Genomic DNA, 16,102 nt, shown 5'->3' with positions numbered 1-16,102 from the left:
ATAGTAAATCTGACGGTTTAGTTTGGCTTGTGAAAATTAAATGTTTTGTTTGATTCGTTGGTCTTTACTGAGTTTGAGGTTTGTTTTTGTTGGTTCTTTGGGTAAAGAGTATAGAAGAATGGCCTTCAACCTTTAAAGAAGGGGAAATGCTTGTTTTTATTAAATGGTGATATACTAATTAATAGAAATGCGAATTTATGAATTTGTGCCCCATCTATGGGACACTGGTAGAACGTTTAATTCCTTATTCGAGTACATTACGCGCACTGAAATTTGCTACAAATGCGTAAAATTCACAGTTCACTGACCACTGTTCGCTACGTATTATTCCATTTACATAAGCACAGTCACAAAACTATGGTAACCAACGGCGAAACGAAGAAAACCGCATGGCAATAAAAATTGGTCGAAAATTGTCCCGGTTTGACGGTGGCCGGCGTTTACAACCTCTTGCGTTGCAATTTTATCGCACAAATAGCGCGGCTCTTTCATTTTCAATTTCTCACGCCGTTACCCCTCTTATTTCCCTTTTCTTCCAGTTTTAACGAAGGTGAAAAATTCAACGGAATAATTTTCGTATGCAAATACGGTGTTACCGGGCCCGGCCCCTCTCGTAATCGCGCCTCTGCCCACCTAACGAGAGTGTATTGAATTTTTATTTTCCCAAGACTCGTTATTCGCAACCGTACACTGCACGCCCTGCCAATCAATAACGCATTAAATTTTACGTCATCGGTGCGTGCGTCACGTACAACCCATTTGAATAATTCTTCCCGTTTTGACCGTACGTCGGCCAGCTAGAAATGGCAAGAATCATTTGAAGGATTAGCCATTACTTGAATTAACCTTCCGAAATTGTTAGCTTTACCTGGACTTTAATTTGAGTTTGTAATCAATCTTGAAAATATTTTAGAGGATTGAATTATTTAAAAAGATTGATAACAGGTAACCTAATAATATATTGATTATTTAACAATCCCAAACGTAAAACTAGACCAACTCTTAACAGAAACTATTATACGCAGTGTTTTATTATAGTCTTTCCTTTCTTGTACTTACACTTCTTAAGTTGCAAAACTTCGATTTACAAATATATACAAATAAAAAATACCATACCCTTGTTTCTCACTGATTCCACAATAACATTCAGAAAACCCCGTTTTCAAATTACTCACTCGTGCACGAAATAGCTAATAAGCAAAATAACCCTATTACATTACTTCACTCTCAACCTGCATCGTATCCGCGGATCCTATTCCAAAATTTCGCAAGAACATACACAAAAATCTCCTGGAATAGGATGCGAAAAGTAAAAGCAATCGACCTTTCCGAACTCGTTACGCAGCAATCCTCCGTTAACGAAAAACTGATCGCGTGGCGGGGAAGGATATACGTACCTATCGTGCCTCTATTATTCATGAGATTTTATTATTGTGATTTGGCATGCATGCACGGTCACGCATAAAACATGCCGTTAATTCGGCCCTGGGGCAGTTAATGGTGTTGTAAAATCCACTCGCGGGTGCGAAAGGCGGCGAAAACACGGAAGTGGGCTGGCTGGTTCCCGTTGAAACCGGTCAATTAATATATTAAGCATTAAAATTTAACGCGATTCATACGGGAATGTCGGTAATTCGCGTAACGCGGCGCCCGGCCGTCCCGTCGTGACATTTAGCGTTAAAGAGGGGCGCGCGCCGCGTTATTTTCACTTTTAATCCTCGTTAATCCGAATGGAAACTAGAGGCGGCTGGCTTGCCGGACGCAAAGCATGCTTTATTGGCGATAATGTTTAACCGGCCCCGGTAGACGCCGTTGATATATCGCAAATTGTTTGCGTTCGCGCGGAAATTGCCCTATCCTCTCCTCGTTCTTTTATTTATTCAAACACGCCCGGCCGAATCGCGCTGATATCCCGGGTAACTAGCGGCCGGACTATATTCGAGGAAAAAGCGAGGAATTTGTCGCGGATAATGAAACGTGATACGAAAATAATGATGCCGATGAGATTCTTCAAATATTATTGGTAATTAGAGCGTTGGTGACAAGACTGTGAGAATGATTTATAATAGTAGGAAACTAGGAATTATTTGTAGGGCAATATATAGAATGGAGTTAAATTAAAACTAAAGTTACACTACATAACTGTTAAACAGTATTAATTAATGAAGTAATGAATTTAATACAAAGATAATTAAAACAATAGCAATGATAGAAAAAAATAATAGAAAGCAAGGATTAAAATAATAGTGGAAAGGAGATAATCTGTAAAGCTATTTCAAATGTATGTGATACAGAAGAACAGAGAAAACATTCTACTTTCTATTAGCAATACGCGTGATTAAATATCATTAAAGTAGAAACAGTCAGTTAATTTCCGACGCGTCTGTTACCATTTTTAATTATTCATAGACGGCCGCTACACTTTCAATGTTCCGCGTCTAAGTTTAATTAATGACAGCATTTGTCGGCACGGTCCATGGACCGCTCATTATCCATCGCTCATAATGAAACGTCAAAATGTCGAGAAGTTCTCCGGATCGTTACGTTACCTGGAAGTGAGCAACGCGTGTGCTTATTCAACGCGGGGCGCGCACTTAAAAATCATCCGAACGAAGAAGAGAGAAAGAGGGAGCGCGGGGCTTGTCGAAACCGTGTGCGCTGCGATGCCAGGTCAATTCTTCAGGTTTCCATAAATAATGGACAAACGTTTCTCATTATAAATGCTGATTATCCGAAATCTAGCGACATTAGATGCGACGCGCAATATCGTTGCAATGCTAATTAAGAGAGAATTTCGATGTTTGATTATGAACAGGTCAGAGAATATAAATGAAAACATTTTACTCGGCAATTGCTGCATATCTTCGTTTATAAGGAACCCATTGTTTGCAAAAATAAAGAATCTGCAATTAATTCACGTTAAATATTCTTTCATTCTTTTTTAGTTTTTCTTCCTTTCTTAGTTCGCTAGTAACTTTTACGGTTTTCTTTCGCATCGCAATATTGAATTAGAGGATTCAGATTTAACTACGTTATTATCTTTCAATTTTGAAACTTCTTTAAATGCATTAACTAAATTTACAAAAAGTTACTTTAATTGCAATGTAAATTCTTTAGATGGCCAAAAAAGATACAAATAAATGCAAGAAAAATATCTAGGAGCCATTAAAAATATATTAGTAATTGATACTTTTACACATACATTAAGTAAATACATTTCACTGCCGATCACCAGTTATTTATACCTTACAACTAACATCACACATTCGCAATGCTGAATATTTTGTATTATGCACAAAGAAACTTAAATTACTTTCACGTGCCTTTGTATCTAAATTTTACTTGAATTTTCTTTGCATTTCGAACACAATTTGTTGCATTTAACAAAGTTTCTTTCATAATCCATGAAGATTACCATTAAAACAAACGCCGATCGCGAACGCGTTAACCACGGAATTTAGTTTCGAGAATCTCTTATTGTGAGCGCAATGAAATCAAACAATAAAGTATATACTCGTCAAAGGCAGAGCAAATACAACTATAATATATTTTAACGACAAACCAAAGCAAAAATTAGTGCTGTTTTCGGGTTTCAAGATGACGTGTGTACTTGTTGATCGCAATTTACTGGTTAATACACACTGCCGTAGATCGGATATATCAGATATCCTAACTCGTAACTCGCAATTACAGGCCACGCAGATGGCCATCAGCAATTACCAAAGCGAAAGAATATTATTCGCGCGCACCGTTCCGAAACGGGCGTCCATGGTGGTTGCCGCGCTGGTGACGAGCCACGGATGTAACAGACACGACATCGCCGGGATGCGTTTTCTGCGGGCCATTGTGCGCTATCGATTACCGATGTCCGTCGTATTTAGTCGGCGAGGCTCGCAGTTTCCTCCGCGGCCACGCTATTTTCTGTTCATTGGTCGTCTTATCGCGTGCCAACCCCCATCCCCTTGTCAAAGAGAAGGAAAGAGCGAGAGAGAGAGAGAGAGAGAAAAGAGGGAGGGGTAGAAGAAGGGTTCAAATTGTTTGCATTGTGCGGATCTCCGATGATATTAGCCATTATATTAAACTCTGAAGAGTCCTGTTCGAAAAGGGGGTACCGATGTGAATAGCGTTGCCATCGGCGTCGCGTCGTAGTGCTCGAGAGAGGGGAAGAGGCTTCCTTCCGCTTACCGTCGCCCGACGACTTCTACCACCCAACCCCTATAGAATCCTTTTTTAAGCTCTTGACGCTGGATTTTGGGGAACGCCGATGTAAAGGGGCAGCGGCTGGCGTTTGTCAGCGTCGAACAGATCCTTCCTCGTTTTTTTAAAAGGACCACGCAGCGGAGAGTACTGGGGGACAATTTACTGTTGAGCTCCTCTTCTGTGTTTGTCGAACTTGGGAGTTGAGATCATTTTTCCCGGTTATGGAGTGTTGTAACGGGAACGTTGATGCATTGCTTGCTGCGTGATTTATGTGTGATACTAACGTTTCGTGTAATAAATAATTCTGGTTACAAATGTGTGTAATTAATTATATGATTGTTAGTGTATTGCTTCTGTCATTCAAATCTCTATAATAGAAACAATTTTTGAATGATAGAGAAAACATATTCGTAATGAATATGTACTTCTACTTTAACTTTTATTTAACGATAAGACGATGAAAGTTTTTTGAAATTAACTTAGCGAGACAACATGTTGAGCATGGAAGAAATATCGAGTAACAAAGAAAATTGTCTATGTATGTGCTTACTTCGTGCTACTGCACCGTTTTCAGTCAATTCACGATGAAACTTTCAAAATCGATAAAATTTAAATACTATGTACAATGTGAATTTAAAATAGTGACTTCGCTTATGAATATTGTATATACCATGTTCAGTCAAACGTGGTAATCTTGCAAATAAATTCTGTATAAAAAAGTCCTCAATTATCGCTATGCGAATTTTATTATTAGCCAATCGTTAAACAACACGCCCGGTTAATTAATCAATATAGTTCGAAGATTTGTGCGAGAGTAACGTTGGGCCGCCATAAAATGAAATCGTGGAAGGAGAATAAGAGGAGGTCAACTTTTTCTGTTCCTCGGGGTTGCTTGCCTCGATTACGTGAAAGTGGCTATGGATGTGCGAACGCTCCCACCCCTCATCTAGTATCCTATCTTGATCAGAAAAAATGTACATAGAGGGGATCCGCAGGGCTGAAAAAATTCCCTCCCGCATTTTTCCACGATCGGTTCATGCAAATTGCGCAGGGGATACAGGTCAGCGAGTCTTCTCGGCCGGCAGCTTCCGAAAGTGTACGAATAATGCATGCATAAACGATGTTTCAGAATGTTATTTGCAGTCCCCTTATATTCCGCTTTTGCTGCTCCATTATAATAACTGATAACAATTCATATTGATGTATTAGGTCGTAACATAAGTCACTTCTATCTTCCTTAAAAGAGATAGTGAAATTTAAAATAGTTTAATTTAACTTTTAATCTGGTGAGACCATTTACAAAGATTATTAAACTTTTTAGAATGTCAGTTTCCTTTACAATTTTTAAAAAATATGTGTTTTAAAGAATTTTTCAAAAGTAATCTAATTGTAACTGATTGCAAATGAATGTCACTATGATTAATATGTAGTTATTAAATATATTTAAATACATTCATGTTATAATCCAATAATCTAGCCACCAATTTTGACAGTACATATTGAGAGGAAATATTGTCCGAGTACCAAGAAATTATTCGAAATATAATTTTTATTTAAAATATTACAGTTATTCGATTAAATAATTTGTAAATCATGTCTGGTTATTATTAATATTTAGTAACTATCCTTATTTACATTATCGAATGGTCTAAAACGGTGAATACATACTCGACACAACACTACAGGAATTCAGTAGTATATCCAAGCATAGGCCAGACGTGTTAGGCAAACGTGGGTATACTAACAGGGGGAATACCAAACCCGCATAGTCAGACTTCGATGAAATTTGCGAGACAGATATTTAAAAAAAAAACAATTCATATATACACATTTTTATCAATGATAATTTATACTAATGAAATCAAAAAACTACAAATATAAAGGCTGAAAATATATTTTTCGTATACAATACTACTCTCTACGTAACAAACAAGAGAATACAAATTAAACTTTAAGGGTATCGAATTAAATACTATCTTTTACTATCTTCTCTATATTTTATATAATTCGTTAGCATACAAATAAAATTAAGTAATTATTATTTAAAAACCATAACATAGTATGGAGGAAAATAATTTAACTGATTTAAAAAAAAAATTTGAACATATATAGTAGTGATCCAACAAAGAATAAAAATATCGAAAGTTGACGTATGAATTCCATCGATAAAATAATCCATCTTTATTACTCTTTATCTCCTGTAACGTCTGGCTCCCTAGAGACTCGCCTCCAATTTCAAGGTAAACCAAACTTGACGTTTCCATGCCGCTGGTTTTCATTAAGAAACCAAACTGCAACCACACGTAACCGACTAGCCGTGTTTAGCATTCAGCTCCGGCACTGTCGGATGCCTACCTCTAAGCACCAGGTTTTCACCCTTCTATCGACCTTTTGCCAGCCACCTGACCCCCGCAGAATACAATGAGCAATACATAGGCAAAATATTACTTGCTCCCATAACGGTACGTAAAAAAGCCGGTACTTTGAATTTTTTTATATTCAAAGACCCTCTGCGTGATAAAATATAAATTATGCATTTATGCAATTCAAACACGTAGAAGACACAATCAAATTTGAGACTTGAAATAGTTTTTATAATATTACCCGCACAGTGAAGTGGGTAACAAAAGAAATCAATTTCTGTTCTCATTATGTGATCCAATTCACTATTATTATAAACTTGCCAGTGTGCCCAGAAAGTCGCTAATACTTCAAGAAGAAACTACAATTAGGTAAAATCATTAAAAAACACAAGAAAAAAATTCTGTTACTTTTTCTAAACAGCGACACTCTTCTTAGCTACTCAATTAAGGGTTGCTATACTTTCTTAGCTATTTCATGCTTCCTCCTTAACTATTCAAACATTTCAACATTCCAACAATCAGTGCATCTACTACTTATGAAACTACATCTATTACACACAAACGCTATCTTCACAAAAGTTTCATCAATCAATAGCCATTTCATTCACCGACTCCATTAACCACTTAAGTACATAGAATCTCGAGTCTCTTCTGTCGTGCGATGTTTTTATTGGTAAAAACAGTAAGTAGAAAATTACTACGATATTTATTATTTATTCAATCACCAAAATACCCAAATCGTACTTCCCAGTTTTAACATATGCCCAAGAACACGTTCAGCACTCTCAAACGGTATTTCCAAGATTCCCAACTGATCCCATCAAGGGTTCAATAAAACTCTGCTACCAAGATGGCAAAGTCGATCGGCAGCGACCTCGTCCACGGTATTCCGCGCGGCTGGATTCCAGACAGCGCAGGTGCGTGTCGCGTGTTATCGACCAGCGATAAACGGGCGTCCAATACATCGATGGGACGTGTACGGGAAAGGCCGCGCATAGGGGGTAAGTCGGCAGGTGGTGCGGCGGGTGGCGCGGCTGCGGCCACCAACGATCAAAATGGATGTTTGTGCCGATAGCGCGCGGCCCTTCGGCTCCTAGCCGGCCAATTAGGTCCCTCGCTAGGAATCCACCCTCCGACGAATTTCTCCGATCGGCAGGCCGTCCGCCGCGATTCAAGCCCGATTAACGTTGCTTGGCCACCGTCGAGCGCCAGTGAAACTGTGGACGAAGGAGCCGCCGGTTTTAGGGGGCAGGGTGTGAGTGAAGAAGGAAACGAAGGAGAGGTAACGATTAAACCAATAACTATTAATCGACGGCGCACCGCACATTCAGCCAAGTCTGCGCGCCACGCCTTCGGGTACCTGATGCATGCGCCCTTGAGGTTACAGGAACGCGACCGGAGTGGGGCTCCGAAAACGGGTCGAGTTTAAGGCCATTTCTGTACCATACGGTTCCACGCGTCAAGCTAACAGAGAAACGGCTGCAGCACAATGAGGAACAGCGGAAAGTCTGGAGGATCGCTTTTTTCAGCCAAAATTGTTGATGTTGGTATTCAATGCTAGACTGTTGTATGTATTTGACAACTAAGGTTTGCACTGTTTCGGTGGTATATTTTGATAGATTTTTAGATATTTGTATTAATATTGAGGTTTTTTAGATTTACCACTGATAATGGGGACAATGGAATGAAATTTTTTGGAGTGCATTTATCTAAGAATTTTGAATGTTACTATTTATATATTGTTTTTTAAACTTCTCACTACTTCCGAAAGCAATTACAACAGGACGAAATATCAGCGAAGAACAGTATATAAACAACAACGGTACCACCGTAAATTAAACTTCAAAACTGCAACCTTGAACATTTCAGCTTTGTCCTTCATCCAAATTCATTCTAATAAAATCCGCGCAAGCGAAATTCGAAGGTACTTGAATCCCAGTTTCATGACCCACTAATTCTTCAAACATCACCCCATTGCTAGAAACAATTACGCGAGCGGCGGAATAAAATATTAGGAAAGTTCGACAGGTTATGAAGGTCGAACGAAGGTACCTACCGTTGACCCTTCAGAGCGGTGTTCCTTAAACTGGCGCACGTAATTCGAGTACGGCCGCCGCCGTTTCTCCCTTTCGACCCAGCTAGGGTGGACCGGGGCGCATTGGGGTGAGCCGGAGCCGGCCAAGCTGGAGATATACGAGGAACGAATATCCGGAAGGGGCGGTCTGCCGTTCTGGACTCTGTCCGAGCGATCACGGGGCGGACAGCGAAGTTCTCTTTCGTGCACACGCTCGTCCTGACAAACAGTCCTTCAAACAGGACTTCGTGACCAGGGCCGGGATCGAGGTGGATGTTCGTTCGAGAAAGGGTCGCTTTCAAGAGGGGTAAACAACAACGGCTCGAATCGTAATAGCTGATCGTGTTCTTATAGTCACGCCGGGGAAGAATTGACTGGCGGAGTTGCTTTCATAAGGAACAGGAGTCGTGTTCTTATAGTCAAACGAAAAGGAATTCGTAATCCAGTTGAATTCCCTTTTCTACGCGAATGTTAACTTCGAATATTCGTGTTTACGTGTTATGTATAATATTAATGTTCTTATATTAAAATTCATGGAAATTGTGATTGTAATAATGATTCTAATCCAGTCTTTATTTTACTTTGGTTTTTTATTTCATTTTTATTTGATTTAATTCGAAATATCAATTTTATTAAAATTCTACTGTGACACAAATATACTTAGAAACTTTTTTCACTTACATTTATTTTATTTAACCGTTTTCGATCTGAATGATACCATTTTTTTTTCAAAGTTGTGAATATAAATGACATTAAATTAGAAAAAGTATTATTTTTATGAAAACAGTACTTCATAGTGTCATTTAAAAAATTTTGGAAATTTCTGTAATATACATGGTGATAGTCAAAAATAAAAACGAAACGTTACTCAGAATATACATAGATGAATTCCAAGAAATTCTCGTTCCATAAATAAAATAACCGTTTCTTTGATTCCGCGTTTCAATAAAAATTCCAAAAATACACAAAGCTTGCAGAAAAGTTCGCGGAGAAATTATAAACGAGAAGGGTAAAACTGAGGAAAGTTTTGACGAGGGTTAACGGTAACACGGAAGGCAGGCCGAAGTAAACGAATACCTGGCACAGTCGAAACGGAAGACACACGAGATTCCCAGCTAACGAAACTAATTCCATTGCCGTCCAGTTATTAAGATCAAGACTTGGGAGCTCGTCGACGACAGACAGACTGTTGGTATAGAGTTGCATAAGGAGCAACGAAGCGTCTCCGGTTAACAATGTTTTAGTGTCAATTTACTTACCGTGGCTGCCACGGGCAGACGAGGGGCGGCTCGGACGGCGGGATCTGAGGTTTCACCGAACGAGCCATAGCCGACCGGAAACCGAGCTGCCTTTTCACATTCTGCAACAGAAATTGTTTTCCATTGTACTACATTGAAATAGAAATTTGTTTTATTATTTTCCTGTTAACACGTTCACTGCCATTGTGGTCAATAATAACCGCTAGCAGAATCTAGTAATTTATTTATTATAATTTATTTACATCTATGTGTGAATATGAACTTAAAGAATATAAACAATTAAAGATTATAATATAATTTGCTAACTCGGGAAAAACTTGATAAATACATCCATATAAGAGACTAATATTTAGTTTAATAAACATAATCCAGAAATCTTTATAATCGTTTTTAAAAAACGGACCCTAATAATAACATTTTTCGTACATCATGAGCACATTGTCCATTTTTGCTTGACTGTTTTCATTTCAATATTCTTAGGAACCTGCCGGTGACTCTTTCCAAGTATTTATTTATTATAGAATTAGCCTGAATGCGCGTCAGTCAGCAGACGGAAATCATTTTGAAAATTCGGCGAACGAACGAGAAGGGACTGGCGGGCGTGGTGCGGGACCAAGTTGAAAGGTAATCGTAAACTAATTGGAACTAAATTCGCCAGGCGTAATTACGCGTTTTAATTTGAAGCCCCTCTACCACCCCTCTACCACCCCTCATCACTCTCTCTCTCTCTCTCTCTCTCTCTCTCTCTCTCTCTCTCTCTCTCTCTCTCTCTCTCTCTCTCTCTCTCTCTCTCTCTCACACACACACACTCTCTCTCTCTCTCTCTCTCTCTCTACCCCCCCCCCCTCCCTAACTCACTCGGGAGGATCGTGGCCGCTATTCTCGCAGCGCTGCCACATCACCCCCTCCGTTTCTCACGCGCTTTAATGGGGGCTGTATTTTAAGCTACCTAGTAATTAAAAGAATTACGTCTTCATTCCACCAAGCAGCGAGGCACGCCACCGAAAGACAAGGGGATGGAGCGCTCTCACGAATTCCGTTTCTCCTTTGTCGCTTTCTTAATTGAATGGCTCCTATACATTGAAATTCAGATTATAGTAGAACGTTGATTGCCAGAAGCAGTTGAGCCAGTCGACTGCCATTGTTTTAAGGTACAGATATAAGGGTTCATACCTCAGAGTCGTTCTAATATTCATTCAAGAGGAAATGGTGAGTCTTATACAGAAAACAATTCATTCAAATCATTTACAGAGCAATGAAAGGGTGTTTTAGGAAACCTAAGATTGTTATTATTTAAAGTAATGGTGTTGAATATTTATTTGCAAAAATGAACACAACACGGTTTGGAAAAACTAAGTGTATATTTATTAGTATGTATTAAGGTGATTTACAAAAACTAAAACGGAACGCTGTTCGATGCTTGAGCGTTTACTACGAACTGCCGAACAACGCGGAGGGAAAAAAAAGACGCTCAGTACATGCAATAAAAATGGCTGTCCTTCTCAGGAAAAACAACTGACTCCTGCGAGGGAGAGGACTGCACCAACAGATACTTTCTAGCCATTAAAAATATATTTAATGCCCACTCTCAACAAATGGAAAATGCAATTGAAATGACAAAAGATTAAATGAGATATTAATAGAAAAAAAATGTTTTCTTCCTGGGTTTAATATATTGTATCATAACAGATTACTTTGTATTGTATACAAATAATATTATACGCATAAATTCAAAATCATGGGCCACCTACCTACGCACATTTCATCCAAACAAACAAACTTATAAAAACAAAATTTCTTAAATTTCTAAAACTCAAAAGGAAACAAACAAATTCAAAATTTCCAAAAAATAATCACCAATATTTCCACGTAAGAATTACCAATACCCAACTATCCAACTATCTAACTAACTATCCAACCCTTAGTTTTCATCGTCACAGACAATCCGAACAAAAGCCCCAAAAACCCAAAAGTTCTCCCAAAAATCTTTCTATTCCCCAGGAAAACGCGCCAAGCCCAACTGCCAGGTCCAGTACCTCCAACCTTGAGGCGCATCATCGGTCATCATTATCTCACCGTCGCCAGTCACCGTGCGAAACGCGCCGGTATTATTTTCAGTGCCGGTTCTCCGGTGCACTCGAGGACGGTCGATCCTGTGGCGAGTTCGATTTCGAGGGCGGCCAACGGTGTTCCATTCTGCTTCTTCCCCGCGCGATCCACCAGCTTCACCAACCATCCCGCCCCCGTCCGACTACCCAACCACCCCTCTCCCTTTGTCGCTCTTTCCCGGAGCGGCGCATCCGCGCACCGTTACATGCATATGCAAATTTATTCTGCCGGTGCATTAGTGTACGTGTGTCGTGGCAGTCGGCCGAGCGTGCCGGTGTGCACGTGTGTACACGCGAGAGGGAGACGCCGTGCGCGGGGCGCTTCCTCGTCGGTCGCGTTGTCGGTGCAGCGGAGAGGGTCATAAATTAAATGATGTAAATGCTCTGTCCACCCTCTGCCGCAGACCGAGGAGGGACGACACACAACTTCCCTCTCTCTTCCCGGTCTGGACGCAATCCTCCCTTTCCTCCGCCAGCCCTCTATCAGCCGCCCCCTTCCCACCCCTGTGCCGTAGTGACCCCGACGATCTACGCTCTAACCCCCGGCCACCGAATCCCGGACTCCCCTTCTGACTGATTATAATTATCGGGGCGTACCCTGCGGCTCGTCTCGCATGGATGAAGAGGAAAGATAATGCGGCCCGAGCGGCGCGGAGTGCCATTGATTCGGACGCGCCTAACTGCCGTCGAATTGCCGTAAGTGTTCGGTATCGACGTTGCCCGGATCGCGGAAGGGATTCTTGACTGGCTGCCCGGTGAACACTTTGTTACGGCTGGTGGATGGTTTCGGGTGGGGTCGTGGATCTTGGCTCTTCTTTCGCGTGGGGTGGCTTGATAATGGGTTAATAATTGAATGGATGAAACGGTGATTGGGATTTATTGGGGTTGATTTGTATTTATCGTGGTGCGCGTGAGAGTTTGTCGAGAAATTTTTGGAGTTTTATGGATTGCTACGAGGAGGTTTGAAGTGGGTTTTAATTAAAGTTGTACCAGACTTTTCTTAGAGTGTTGCTGTATTTCTCTGTATTTGATTTTAACAGTTCATTTTTAAACTAAAAAATATTAATGATGATTCGAGATATTTGGTAGTGTAATTTTTACGTTTTCTGTATTATTAAGAAATTGAATGAGTTCGCTTTTCTATTTTTAGGAAAATTTGTTTAAGGAAGAAATCTGTTGCATTATTGATTGCAGATTAATTGCTTTTGAAAATGTTTTTGTTAAGTGACTTTATGCGGACAGAACCAAGTTGTTGTCAATTGTTGAAGAATATTGAAGTTAAGTTCAAAATAACAGCTACTGAAGGTAAGAAATCGAAATATATCTTCAAGTATGTAAGACATTATCGGATAATACGGATAACATACAAGTAATTGAACGACGCCGTCTATATCAAATAAATTAATTCAATCCATTTTTTTTCCTTTTCTAATGCTAACCTTTGGTTTTCATAAATCTGAATCGACGAGTGGGGGAGTCACTTCAATCGTTCAGTAATGTATTCAATAAAAATTCGGTAATATGCAAATCCGAAAAGCTTCCCATGGACCAGACGAATTCGACAGTATTCCAATCCACTCGGCGATCCTGCTTCCTTTTCATCTCGATATCCGATTCGTCGGAAATAACCTACATCAACCTTTACTCGGCGCTCGCTATAAATTGCTCGTTTTCTACGGCATATTCGCGGGACTTCCTCGGAAATCCAGCTAGTACCCGTAATATGAGATCTTGTCATTTCTATATACCTTCTGAAATCGGTTAACTGTAAAAGATACTATTTCATTGAGAAATGCCGATAAATAATTCTTTTCTTATCGACAAAACTAGTTTCGATTCGTAAGGATCAAGGACTTATACGACTTCTTCAATACTCATCGCGATTATACAGCTTTGGCACAATTCGTATTCATTATAAGGTAACATATTATTCTAAGTACAAAATACTACCATGTAATTTAAAAAAAGAAAAAATAAGGTTACTTACTACTTGATACTGTAAATACAAATGACAATATCATTATCATATTAATTGTTCGCAGTCAGATCAATGTTAATCTTCAACAAATATTTTGTTAGACATAAACCAGTTGCGACCAATTAGTTGATAAATTTCAACGGAACAAAGGATAAATACTCAACGAAAATAATTTTATAATCCAAACTAAAGTCATTACACAATATTTCATGTTCTCGTTCGAAAACTAACCTGAAAGCTTATTCCGAGGAAGCTCTTTATATTTTTAAGCACCCGGTTGTCCTGGTATAAACCAGCCTAGTTGGCTAGCCGTAGGTTTTGTCCCGCTGGAACCTTGGCCATAGAATCCAGTCAGTGCTAAGCACCGGCCCCTAAAACCTTCACAGCTCTCCAGACTGAATGAATTCTACTTTCCCTTCCATAATACTTGAACGTCAGATTCTAGATTTGCCATGAATCAATAACAATTTTTCTTTCTCACTGACTAACTGAATGCTTCGTTCTAGTAACAGCTAAATCATAGCAACCCATCAGTACTAAGCTCATTCAAACTCCTCCATCCTACCGACTCTACAGTATGAATATTCCAATACCTTTATTACAAGATATCAAAATTCCATGGTTGAAGTCAACTGATATCACCTACAACCCCTTCTTTTGGCTAATTACTTTAAAACTTAGATTCAAATTCCCTTCCCAATTTCCTTCAGAAGCACACTTCATATTGCATCTATTCAACGTTCAAATTACAATTCTCTAAAACTACGCATTAAGCAACAAAACTGCACTGTTTACTTTCATTTTGTAGCGTCTAAGCTTACTTCTTATCAATTGCACTGCATAACGTCTTTTCATTGTTTTCCTTCTATAAAGCTCGAGTTTGCTCGGTAAACCTGGACGATAATTCCGCGCGTACTTACAACTTACTCGCGGTATCGTTCGTTAAGTTTTACAATACTGCGAGCGTTGTCCGTTAAACGCGTCTTCCGGCGAATGACCAGTTTTAAGGTAACACACACTAAACGAGGCCCGAATGTCCATCGCCGTCCTCGCATGCCGGTTACTGGACTCTTAACGTGCTCGTAACTCGTCGCGAAAAACTCAATTACAGGGCACGGGTATACGTCTGCGTCTATAAGCGTCCGGAGCTTGTCACACCCCGTCGACATTGTAACGCGATAACGACGCGGCGGCCGTCCATTATAAGTCGTAATTATCATACTGCAACTTCGTTAAAACAAGGTAATGAAATCCACGCGACAGGGAGAGACTCGATCGGCGCCGACGGCGCGCGAGGACGTCATGTCCGAAGATTTTTCAATTTTCCTGACAATCCGTCATCGACGCCGCCGTCCTGCGGCTTGTACACGTTTCATTTGCGTCTTTCTGTTACACAATACGACGATGAAAACGTTTTGAAATTGAAGTTTTTCATGCCTCGCTTTTGACCGTCGCTCCGCCACTAAATATCGATTTGTACGAACAATCGTGCTTCTATTTTTAAAGGGGACCGTAAGTGAATTCTAGTATACGCAGGATGGAGTTCCTTGAATTGCTTCGCGATTTTATTGTAAGGATTTTTTTTCGAGCTGGAACCTTTATCTGAGAGAGAAAAATTGATTTTTGCCGTACGCCTTTTGTTAATGTCAAACAGTTTATTTAAATTGAAGGATTTTGTAGTTTCCTAGGTTTTTTATTATTTATAGGGTTTCCGGGTGCTTCGATTTATTTTGGAGAAATTAATGTTTTATTTAATGTAATTTAATACATGAAATTTATGCTTTTGAAATGATGGTGGATGAAAAATATTTTCACAAATTAGGTAAAGTGAAATTAATCAATCTGTATACAATACAATTTTTGAATTATATATAGAAATGTATATATAATATATTGTATATATCGTAAAATCCATATATTGTATATATAATAAACTTTCAGACTTTCGAAATGTTTCAGATCTAAATGATAACAAATTTAAGTAGACTACGAAATGATAAAACGTTGAATACTTGCTCCACTACATCATTGTTGCTACTTATTAACAAGCAATCAAAATGATAATTAACTAGCACAAAATCATGCTAAGTGAAATCAAAGTTCTGTATTAAGAAACTTTT

At 39.3% G+C, this 16,102-nt stretch overlaps 1 protein-coding gene across 7 annotated transcripts in view; it reads right to left on the bottom strand.

The window, feature by feature from the left end:
• LOC116426634 (uncharacterized) overlaps positions 1-16,102 on the bottom strand; it is a 651,129-nt gene that overhangs the window by 525,489 nt on the left and 109,538 nt on the right. For all 7 annotated transcript variants that reach the window (XM_076369924.1, XM_076369923.1, XM_031975851.2 and 4 more), the window contains one exon: positions 9,897-9,997. The gene's annotated coding sequence lies outside the window, so the exon portion shown is untranslated. The remainder of the gene's footprint in view (positions 1-9,896; positions 9,998-16,102) is intronic.

The sequence above is a fragment of the Nomia melanderi genome, chromosome 8 (assembly GCF_051020985.1).
Source record: "Nomia melanderi isolate GNS246 chromosome 8, iyNomMela1, whole genome shotgun sequence".
NCBI lineage: Eukaryota > Metazoa > Arthropoda > Insecta > Hymenoptera > Halictidae > Nomia > Nomia melanderi.
This window is presented reverse-complemented; position numbering and strand designations above follow the sequence as displayed.